General features: G+C 34.5%; 1 non-coding gene across 1 annotated transcript; it reads right to left on the bottom strand.

The window, feature by feature from the left end:
* Positions 1-12631: 12631 nt before the first annotated feature.
* LOC131172404 (small nucleolar RNA R71) lies at positions 12632-12738 on the bottom strand. The gene has a single exon (XR_009142882.1). It is a non-coding gene; the product is annotated as a small nucleolar RNA R71 (small nucleolar RNA).
* Between the last annotated feature and the right edge of the window lie 239 nt (positions 12739-12977).

Raw genomic sequence — 12977 nt, 5'->3', positions numbered from 1 at the left:
TCATGTTTGTTATATGGCATGAGACTCGCCATTCCATCTTATTTATATCTCATATAAATAATTTGGGAACAAACATGAATACAATCTTTCTGGATAAGTCATGTCCTTATTATGAAGTATCCTCAATTCTAAACCTATTTATGATACTTTGTGCTAGAAATATTGTCACTCATATTCTTAACAACTTAAAAATAATATTTCTAACAAAATATCAATGGACCTTTTTCTATTATACATAAATATATTATGTAAACGGAAAAGTGGAAATGCCTTTTATTAATAAAAATATGTACAAGATACATACTAAATGATATGCTCTAGGGCATATTACTAACAATCTCCCACTAGCAGTAGAGCCATTCATTACAATATCTTAGACCTATCTTCACAAGATGTCGGTCTAACTGAGTCTGTGACATAGGCTTAGTGAATGGATCAGCTGGATTTTCAGCTGATGCTATTTTCTGCATGGCTACATCGCCTCGCCCAACTATTTCTTTGATAATGTGGTAGCGCCTTTCTATGTGTTTGGATTTTTGGTGAGACCTTGGTTCCTTAGCCTGTATGACTGCTCCATTATTGTCATAGTGTAGTGGAACTGCTGACTCAATAGAAGGAACTACTGTAAGTTCTGTCACGAACTTCTTTATCCAAACAGCTTCCTTTGCAAAGATCGATGCAAAGAATATACTCAGCCTCTGTAGTGGAATCTGCAGTCGTGCTCTGTTTGGAACTCTTCCAACTGACTGCTCCCCCATTACAAATGAACACATATCCAGAGGTAGACTTTCTATCATCGATATCTAATTGGAAATCAGAATCAGTATAACCATCCAATTGCAAGTCTCCACCTCCATAAATCAAGAATAAATCCTTAGTTCTTCTCAAGTACTTAAGGATATTCTTGACAGCTATCCAGTGTTCCAAACCTGGATTGGATTGATACCTGCTAGTCAAACTAACAGCATATGCATTATCCGGCCTAGTACACAACATTGCATACATTAAACTTCCAATAGCCGAAGCATATGGAATCCTGGCCATCTTATCTCTTTCTTCAGGTGTCTTTGGAGACATCTCTTTAGAAAGGTGGATACCATGTCTCACTGGTAACAATCCTCTCTTGGAATCAAGCATGTTAAACCTCTTTAACACCTTTTCCAAGTATAGACTTTGGGATAAACCAATTATTCTTTTCGCTCTATCTTTATAGATGCGAATCCCAAGAATATAGGTTGCCTCCCCTAAGTCTTTCATGGAGAATGTATTTGACAACCGTACCTTTATAGTTGTCAACATACCTGTGTCATTACCCATTAACAATATGTCATCCACATATAAAACAAGGAAAGTGATAGCACTATCACTAACCTTCTTATATACACATGGCTCATCCTCATTTTTGATAAAACCAAAGGATTTAATGGCTTCATCAAAATGGATGTTCCAACTCCTCAAAGCTTGTTTCAACCCATAAATGGATCGCTTTAGCTTGCATACCTTGGAACCATCTTGGGATTCAAAACCCCTAGGTTGTTCCATGAAAATGTTTTCTTCAATGTATCCATTGAGAAAAGCTGTTTTGACATCCATCTGCCAAATCTCATAATCATAGTATGCAGCTATTGCTAATAAAATCCTAATTGATTTAAGCATGGCAACAAAGTAGAAAGTCTCCTCATAGTCGATTCCTTGCCTTTGGCGAAACCCTTTTGCTACTAGCCTTGCCTTATAGGTCTCTACCTTTCCATCAGAACCAATTTTCTTCTTGAAAACCCATTTGTTCCCTATAGGTACAATACCTTCAGGTGGGTCAACAAGATCCCAAACTTGATTCTTATACATGGAATCAATTTCGAATTTCATAGCATCAATCCATTTTGAAGAGTCTATATCTGATATAGCTTCTTCATAGGTAAGTGGATCATCTCCATGATCTACTTCTTCATGAGTAGACAACTCTTGTTCTTCTTCATGAAGAAAACCATATCTCACTGGTGGATGAGATACCCTGGTTATTCTACGAGGAACAGCTGTAGATGTTTCATCAACGGGTATAGGTTGACTAGATGGATCTATATCCATCTGATTTATTGGTTGGTCAGAATTCTCCAATTCTAACTGTATTTGCCTTCCTTTGCCTCCTTCTTGAACAAACTGTTGTTCAAGAAATGTGGCATCTCTACTTATCACAACCTTTTGTGAAGTAGGCAAATAAAAATAATATCCAAAACTATCTTTTGGATATCCAACAAATCGACCTTTTTCTGATCTGGTCTCCAATTTATCAGTGTTCAGCTTTTGATATAAGCTGGACAACCCAAAATCTTAACATGCTTAAGACTTGGTTTTCATCCATGCCATATCTCATAAGGTGTGGAAGAAACTGATTTTGATGGAATCCTATTCAAAATATACAAAGCTGATTCTAATGCAAATCCCCAAAAGAAGATTGGCATATCAGTATAGCTCATCGTACTACGTACCATATCCAATAGGGTACGATTTCTCCTTTCAGATACACCATTCAGTTGTGGCGTTCCTGGAGGAGTCAGCTGAGAAATAATGCCATACTCTCTCAAGTATTCATCAAATTCAGTACTCAAACATTCACCTCCACGATCTGATCGAAGAGATTTAATACTCTTTCCTGTTTGATTTTCTACTTCAGATTTAAATTCTTTAAACTTTTCAAAAGATTCATGTTTGTATTTCATCAAATACAAATACCCAAACCTTGATTTATCATCAGTAAAGGTAATAAAATAATGAAAACTCCCTCTAGCCATTTCTTTAAATGGACCACATACATCACTATGTATTAGCTCCAAAATATTTTCAGCTCTTAGCCCTTGTCCAACAAAAGGTGATCTAGTCATTTTGCCCTGAAGGCAAGATTCACAAGTTGGAGTAGGCTCAGAGCCCAATGAGGATAAAATCCCCATTTTCTCCAGTTTTGCAATCCTATCTTCTGCAACATGACATAACCTTAAGTGCCAAATATATTTTGACCTTGAGTTGGTTTTCACCATGGCATTGCATTCTTTTAGATCACTTGCATTCAATTTGTATTTTTCATTATTATCCAAATAATAAAGACCATTATTCATATAACCCGAACCAACATATTTATTTCCAAAATAAATATTGCAAACATCATCTGTGAACTGAAATTCATAGCCATTTCTAGTCAAACTAGATATATAAATTATGTTCTTAAAAGCATCAGGTACATATAAAATATTATCCAAACACAAAACATGTCCAAACATGTAAAAAGATTTAGATCCTATGGCTAAAGCTTCAACAGTTGAGCCATTGTCGATCCGGACTCTAATATCTTGAGAACGCAAGCTGCTACTGTTTGCTAGTTCCTGCATATCATTAGAAATGTGAGAACTGGCACCAGTATCTAAAACCCAAGCTGTAGATGAACTATGAGCATCATCAGAATCTAAATAACAAGTTATGGACATACCTTCCGAAGATGTATCCTTCTTGTCCTTCAGAGAAGCAAGATACTCTGGGCAATTCCTTTTCCAATGCCCATCCTTTTGGCAGTGGAAACACTTTCCTTTGCCTCCATCAGCTTTAGTCTTCCTTTTCTGTTTAGCTATTTTCTTGGAAGGACCAGGAATTTGAGTTTTCTTTTTCTTACTGCCTTTCTTCTTGTTGGACTTTCCAGCAGAAGAAGATGCAACCAAAGCTACCTCTTTTCCTTTATTGCCTGGCATATTCTTTTGGGCAATAACCAGCATGTTGAGTAAACCAGCTAAGGTGCATTCCTGTTTAGTCATATGGAAATTTGTCACAAAATTCCCAAAAGACTTAGGAAGGGACTGAAAGATCAAATCCGTCTGTAGTTGGAAATCCATGTTGAAGTCAAGATGTTCCAACTACTCAATCAGCCGAATCATCTTGTAGACATGATCCCCAACATTCTGTCCCTCAGACATCCTCATATGGAATAGCTGTCTAGATATCTCATACCTAGCATTCCTGCTGTGCTCACCATACAACTCTTATAGGTGAAGGAGGATCTCACTCGCACTCTGCATGTTCTCATGTTGCTTCTACAACTCATTACTCATGGAAGCAAGCATGTAACACTTAGCTCTCATATCATGCTCCTTCCACTTGTCCAAAGTTTCATGTTCCTCTTGTGTGGCCTCTGAAGGTAAGGGACCAGGAACATTTGAATCTAGAACATATCCTATATGTTCAAGGTTCAGGACAAGTTTCAAATTTCTTAGCCAATTAGACAGATTAGGTCCTGTCAACCTATTGTGATCAAGTATGCTCGTAAGGATATTGGATGGTGGTGGTTGTTTTGTGCTCATTTTTTATCAGAAAATTAATTGTAGAAAATAACCAGATTAATTAGTAAATGTATCATGTAATTAACCAAAATGATTATGGTCTTTTAATCAAATTGGTCCTCCCACTAACTTAGCGAATCCTACACTTCCAAAGTAGAAAACGGAAATCCTAGTTGGATGGATTTCTAGTGGGTGATTGAATTCTTATAATTCTATTGATCATCCTCAGGTACATCCATTATTGGAATTACAATAAACTATAAGTAAGCAACTCCTTGCCCATCACATCTCATGTGAGGTTCAATCCTTTACCTAGCCCCTAATGCTCAAAATCTCAGGTACATCCATTATTGACTTATCTTACATTAGTTAAGTTGATTCCATTGAGCCAGTAATTATGCAAATACTTTTAATGTCCTCAGGTACATCCAATATTGGCCACTAAACCATTTACATATTTACAACATCTCATGCTTAACAATTATTCTGAAGAAAATCTCTTAAATTAATTGCATCTTATGCAACTATTTAAAATTTCTTAAAATAATTGCCCCAATGGAGGGCCTATGTTATAATTACTTTCATTATAGCATTTCCAACTTAATCATTTGTTTGGAAGATTTTATGGTCATTCTAATTACTATTAAGGTCTCACTTTGCACATTATCCAATTAGCATGCATATATCATATAATAGCATACATTTCCATACATCTCATTATTCATGGATAAGCAATAAATATGGTATGATCATGGACTTTCTAAGGGATTCAATTCTGAGCCACCAAGAATTGAATCAGGGCATTACTAGGTGCATTTCATTCATTCATTCATTTTACAAGAGTTGCTGAAGGAGTACATAATCAACACTTGATCTTGAATTCCTCCCACTGGTCCCACCAATGCTCTTGACCTCCTTGAACCTTTTGCAATCCAATATTACATAGTAATCCTTGGCATACCAAGGCGAATTTACAAGAACTTAAATAAATGAAATTACAACCCAAATTATTGCAAACTTAATAATACATGCCCAAAATAAATTAAAATAAATTAATTAATTTACAATCCCAAAGAAACATAAAAGAAATAAATCCAATCAAATTGGTCTTTTATAGTCCATGATCATCCATCATGCATATCACTATTTAACAATTAAATAAAACATACATACTTAAATTAAATTGAATATCTCATATTCAACTTAAAAATCCAGAATTGAATATGATTCAAATAAATTTAAAAATTCATATTTGAATCTCATTCAAATAAATTTAAAAATTCAGATTTGAATCACATTCAAACAACTTTAAAAATTCAGATTTGAATCACATTCAAACATTTTTTAAGAAATCAGATTTGAATCACATTCAAACATTTTTTTAAAAAATCAGATCTGAATTTTATTCAATCAATTTTAAAAAATCAGATTTAAATATGATTCAAACAACTTTAAAAATTCATATTTGAATCACATTCAAACAACTTTTAAAATTCAGATTTGTATCACATTCAAACAATTTTTAAAATTCTGATTTGAATCATAATTTAATTGTGTGATTAAAAATCCTAATTAAACATTTTAATTAGTCATATGATGAACCTTTCATCATGCAACAATTGCAGAATTTAATAACAACCATGCGCACCATGATCTTCCTAAGCCATGCGCACCATGTTGGAGTTCATCAAGCATGCCGCCACACCTCTTGATCCAACCAGCAATGGATCAATCATCTCATGATCAAATCACACAATTAAATCATATAATCAACAATCTAAATGGCAAATATAGTGGCTCTGATACCAATTGAAGGAACGGAAGCGTGAAAAACACAAGTTTATACCATTGAATTCAAAAATTTTCACCTAGGGTCACATGCATCATGCAAGATTTATTTTTATCTATTTGATTTCAATGATAAACAACATATTAAAACTCTTTTAATATTTTTTTGGATCTGTATTTGCCATTTAAGATTTTAAAATTAATCAGATTAATTTTAGAACTCTAGATTAAATCAAGAACGATTACACTAACCTCTTGATGCACTGCAGCGTGTCTGCGCCTTTGAGATTCATCTTCAGGACACCAGATGTTATCCCTCTAGCTTGTCCACACCAAGAACACCTATGGCAGCCCTTGAATAGCTTCTAACCTTTTTTCTATTAATTAGAAATTCAAGTTCCACCTTTTAAGAGATTAGAGATGTAAACAGGACACTAGAAACAATTTCTAGTGTTCTTAATTCAAGAGATTGATGGCTAATCTCTTTGAATTGATGAGAGATGAAGAAGAATAGGTGAAAAGCCTCAAAGTGGCGTGACAAAGGAGAGGAGTGGCTGCTAGTTACTTTTCTTTTCATAACAACACTTAAATAGCTAGGTTAACACATTAAACCCTTGCCACATGTCACCCTTTGATTAGCTCTAGGCTTAAGTGACCCAATCACATTGTGCCAAGTGTCAAACCTATATTTAATCTTGATTTTAATCATCTTACATGATTAAAAAAACATTTGGCAAGCTTATGTGTAACCCCATGTGTCACCATCTCATGGTGCCACGTGTCACACTGTGAAATGACCAAAATGCCCCTGTGTCTTAATTTTGAGTTCTTAACCCAAAATAATTATTTTTCTTCTTCTAATCAGTTTATATCAAATATAAATTAATTAATTAATCTCTATTAATTAATTTCTCATTAATTAAATTCATATTTAAGTACTTTAAATATAAATTTAACTTATACTATACATCCAATAATCTAGATTTGGTTTCAAGTCATGCTAGGGACTTTGCAATTTTATTGCAAACTAAACCTATTTAATTAATCAATTAAACTCTTTAATTAATTAATTAAATCATATTTAAATAGGTAATAACTTGTGTATGTGTGTGACTTACTAAGCTCATCACTAATTGGCAATGAGACATGATGTCAACTCTTAATATCATCAGAACTCTTTCTTACCATAAATGATTTCTCTAAATCATTTTATGAACCTCATAGACCATGGTTAACACCTAGCATAGCATGCCATGGCACCCAATTAGTAATAAGGTTTACCTTAAATGAACCTATAATCATATGTTAACATGCACTAGAATCTCTCTGTTACAAAATCCCAACTCAAGCTGGAGTCATGGTTTATGTCAAACTCCATTTGCTATGAATATTATGTTCTCTTTTAATTCCAGTTCTTGATTAAAAAGATTTTCTCATCAGAAACTCTTTTCTGAATAAATCTATCTGTCTTGGCCAGGAACTTGAAACATCAAGAACAATTAAATGAACATAGGATTTTATCTCTATTTACTTATAGGAACAGATTCCATCTTGATCAACACCTACCTCCATATATAACTAGTAGGAGCCAACAGATGCCCATATACCCATACACAGTACAAGTATGAAAGCAGTATCAAACTCAAACTACCTATATACAAGATAACTGTGCTATCTCAGGTCTAAAGATTATATGCACTGATATGATTTATGACAAAACATTGACAAGAGTAAACTCCATGTGCTTGTCATAAGTGTCACTGGTTTGGCCTACTTATCATTTATAAGTGCCTATCATGTTTGTTATATGGCATGAGACTCGCCATTCCATCTTATTTATATCTCATGTAAATAACTTGGGAACAAACATGAATACAATCTTTCTGGATAAGTCATGTCCTTATTATGAAGTATCCTCGATTGTAAACCTATTTATGATATTTTGTGCAAGAAATAGTGTCACTCATATTCTTAACAACTTAAGAATAATATTTCTAACAAAATATCAATGGACCTTTTTCTATTACACATAAATATATTATGTAAACGGAAAAGTGGAAATGCCTTTTATTAATAAAAATATGTACAAGATACATACTAAATGATATGCTCTAGGGCATACTACTAACAGTTTCTTCCACACCTTATGAGATATGGCATGGAAGAAAATCAAGCCTTAAGCATGTTAAGATTTAGGGTTGTCCAGCTTATATCAAAAAGCTAAATACTGATAAATTGGAGACCAGATTAGAAAAGGGTTAATTTGTTGGATTTCCAAAAGATAGTTTTGGATATTATTTTTATTTGCCTACTTCACAAAAGGTTGTGATAAGTAGAGATGCCACATTTCTTGAATAATAGTTTGTTCAAGAAGGAGGAAACGGAAGGCAAATACAGTTAGAATTGGAGAATTCTGACCAACCAACAGATCAGATGGATATAGATCCATATAGTCAACCTATACCCATTGATGAAACATCTACAGCTATTCCTCATAGAACAACCAGGGTATCTCACCCACCAGTGAGATATAGTTTCCTTCATGAAGAACAACAAGAGTTGTCTACTCATGAAGAAGTAGATCATAGAGATGATTCACTTACCTATGAAGAAACTATATCAGATATAAACTCTGTAAAATGGATTGATGCTATGAAATCCGAGATTGATTCCATGTATAAGAATCAAGTTTGGGATCTTGTTGACCCACCTGAAGGTATTGTACCTATAGGGAACAAATGGGTTTTGAAGAAGAAAATTGGTTCTGATGGAAAGGTATAGACCTATAAGGCAAGGCTAGTAGCGAAAGGGTTTGGCCAGAGGCAAAGAATCGACTACAAGGAGACTTTCTCGCCTGTTGCCATGGTTATATCAATTGGGATTCTATTAGCAATAGCTGCATACTATGATTGTGAGATTTGGCAAATGGATGTCAAAACAACTTTTCTCAGTGGATACATTGAAGAAAATATTTTCATGGAACAACCTAGCGGTTTTGAATTCCAAGATGGTTCCAAGGTATGCAAGCTAAAGCGATCCATTTATGGGTTAAAGCAAACTTCGAGGAATTGGAACATCTGTTTTGATGAAGCCATTAAATCCTTTGGTTTTATCAAAAATGAGGATGAGCCATGTGTATATAAAAAGGTTAGTGACAGTGCTATCACTTTCCTTGTCTTATATGTGGATGACATACTGTTGATGGGTAATGACACAGGTATGTTGACAACTATAAAGGTATGGTTGTCAAATACATTCTCTATGAAAGACTTAGGGGAGGCAACCTATATTCTTGGGATTCGCATCTATAGAGATAGAGCGAAAAGAATAATTGATTTATCCCAAAGTCTATACTTGGAAAAGGTGTTAAAGAGGTTTAACATGCTTGATTCCAAGAGAGGATTGTTACCAGTGAGACATGGTATCCATCTTTCTAAAGAGATGTCTCCAAAGACACCTGAAGAAAGAGAAAAGATGGCTAGGATTCCATATGCTTCGGCTAATGGAAGTTTAATGTATGCAATATTGTGTACTAGGTCGGATATCGCACATGCTGTTAGTTTGACTAGCAGGTATCCATCCAATCCAGGTTTGGAACACTGGATAGTTGTCAAGAATTTCCTTAAGTACTTGAGAAGAACTAAGGATTTATTCTTGATCTATGGAGGTGGAGACTTACAATTAGATGGTTATACTGATTCTGATTTCCAATCAGATATCGATGATAGAAAGTCTACCTCTAGATATGTGTTTAGTTGTAATGGAGGTGCAGTCAGTTGGAAGAGTTACAAACAGAGCACGACTGCAGATTCCACTACCGAGGCTGAGTATATTGCTACATCATATGCTGCAAAGGAAGCTGTTTGGATAAAGAAGTTCATGACAGAACTTACAGTAGTTCCTTCCATTGAGTCAGCAGTTCCACTACACTGTGACAATAATGGAGCAGTCATACAGGCTAAGGAACCAAGGTCTCACCAGAAATCCAAACACATAGAAAGGCACTACGACATTATCAGATAAATAGTTGGACGAGGCGATGTAGCCATGCAGAAAATAGCATCAGCTGAAAATCTAGCTGATCCATTCACTAAGCCTATGTCACAGACTCAGCTAGACCAATATCTTGAGAAGATAGATCTAAGATATTGTAATGAATGACTCTAGTGCTAGTGGGAGATTTTTAGTAGTATGCCCTAGAGCATATCATTTAGTATGTATCTTGTACATGTTTTTATTAATAAAAGGCATTTCCACTTTTCCATTTACATAATATATTTATGTGTAATAGAAAAGGTCTATTGATATTTTGTTAGAAATTCTATTCTTAAGTTGTTAAGAATATGAGTGACAGTATTTCTAGTACAAAGTATCATAAATAGGTTCACAATCGAGGATACTTCATAATAAGGACATGACTTATCCAAAAAGATTGTATTCATGTTAGTTCCCAAGTTATTTATATGAGATACAAACAAGATGGAATGGTGAGTCTCATGCCATATAACAAACATGATAGGCACCTATACATGATAAGTAAGCTGAACCAGTGACACTTATGACAAGCACATGGAGTTTACTCTTGTCAATGTTTTGTCATAAATCATATCAGTGCATATAATCTTTAGACCTGAGATAGCACAGTTATCTTGTATATAGGTAGTTTGAGTTTGATACTCTTTTCATACTTGTATTGTGTATGGGTATATGGGCATGTGTTGGCTCCTACTAGTTATATATGGAGGCAAGTGTTGATCAAGATGGAATCTGTTCCTCTAAGTAAATAGAGATAAAATCCTATGTTCATTTAATTGTTCTTGATGTTTCAAGTTCCTGGCCAGGACAGATAAGATTTATTCAGAAAAGAGTTTCTGATGAGAAAATCTTTTTAATCAAGAACTAGAATTAAAAGAGAACATAATATTCATAGCAAATGGGGTTTGACATAAACCATGACTCCAGCTTGAGTTGGGATTTTATAACAGAGAGATTCCAGTGCATGGTAACATATGATTATAGGTTCATTTAAGGTAAACCTTATTACTGATTGGGTGACCATGACATGCTATGCTAGGTGTTAACCATGGTCTATGAGGTGCCTAAAATGATTTAGAGAAATCATTTATGGTAAGAAAGAGTTCTGATAATATTAAGAGTTGATATCATATCTCATTGCCAATTAGTGATGAGCCTAGTAAGTCACACACATACACAAGCTATCACCTAATTAAATATGATTTAATTAATTAATTAAAGAGTTTAATTGATTAATTAAATAGGTTTGGTTTGCCATTAGATTGCAAACTCCCTAGCATGACTTGAAACGAAATCTAGTTTATTGGATGTATAGTATAAGTTAAATTTATATTTAAAGTGTTTAAATATGAATTTAATTAATGAGAAATTAATTAATAGAGATTAATTAATTAATTTATATTTGATATAAATTAATTAGAAGAAGAAGAATAATTATTTTGGGTTGAGAACTCAAAATTAAGACACATGGGCATTTTGGTCATTTCACAGCATGACATGTGGCACCATGAGATGGTGACACATGGGATTACACATAAGCTTGCCAAATGTTTTTTTAATCATGTAAGATGATTAAAATCAAGATTAAATATAGGTTTGACACTTGTCACAATGTGATTGGGTCACTTAAACCTAGAGCTAATCGAAGGGTAACATGTGGCAAGGGTTTAATGTGTTAACCTAGCTATATAAGTGTTGTTATGAAAAAGAAAAATACAACCAGCAGCCACTCTTCCTTTGTCGCGCCATTTTGAGGCTCTCCATCTATTCTTCTTTATCTCTCATCAATTCAAAGAGATTAGCCATCAATCTCTTAAATTAAGAATACTAGAAATTGTTTCTAGTATCCTATTTACATCTCTAACTCTTAAAAGGAAGAACTTGAATTTCTAATTAATGGAAAAAGCTTTAGAAGCTGTTCAAGGGCTGCCATAGGTGTTCTTGGTGTGGACAAGCTAGAGGGACAACATCTGATGTCCTGAAGACGAATGTCAAAGGCACAGACACGCTGCAGTGCATCAAGAGGTTAGTGTAATCGTTATTGATTTAATCTAGGGTTCTAAAATTAATCTGGTTAATTTAAAAATCTTAAATGGCAAATACAGATCCAAAAACATATTAAAAGAGTTTTAATATGTTGTCTATCATTGAAATCAAATAGATAAAAATAAATCTTGCATGATGCATGTGGCCCTAGGTGAAAATTTTTGAATTCAATAGTATAAACTTGTGTTTTTCACGCTTCCGTTCCTTCAGCAGGCTCGCCTACAGAAGACCCACACTATCACCTCCAGTGCTTTCTTGCCCTATGTGATACATTCAAGATGAATGAAGTGTCTGATCAAGCAATAAGACTCAGAGCATTCCCATTCTCCCTTCGGGACAGAGTAAGGAAGTGGCTACTTTCTCAACCAGCTATAACGTTTACTAATTGGGAGAATCTCTCTCAAGCTTTTCTAGCAAGGTATTTTCCACCTGCAAAGACTGCAAAACTAAGGCTTGAGCTCAACACCTTCAGACAAAAGGAGGGAGAATCACTATATGACGCATGGGAAAGATATAAAGATCTGCAAAGAGAATGTCCACACCATGGAATAGAAGACTGGCTATTAGTGCAAAACTTCTATAATGGCTTGCTACCCTCTACAAGGAGCATAGTTGATTCAGCTGCAGAAGGTGATCTAATGGAGAAAACAGTACCACAAGCAGTTGAACTTCTAGAAAGGGTGGTATACCATAACTATGAGTGGTCAAATGAAAGTAGAAATGCAAGGAAAACTGCAAGTGTACTAGAAGTAGATGCTTTAAGCATGATAAATGCTCGATTTGATCAGC

Source organism: Hevea brasiliensis, chromosome 13, assembly GCF_030052815.1.
Source record: "Hevea brasiliensis isolate MT/VB/25A 57/8 chromosome 13, ASM3005281v1, whole genome shotgun sequence".
Lineage (NCBI taxonomy): Eukaryota > Viridiplantae > Streptophyta > Magnoliopsida > Malpighiales > Euphorbiaceae > Hevea > Hevea brasiliensis.
The sequence above is the reverse complement of the archived record's forward strand: the minus strand, read 5'-3'. Positions and strand labels throughout refer to the sequence as shown.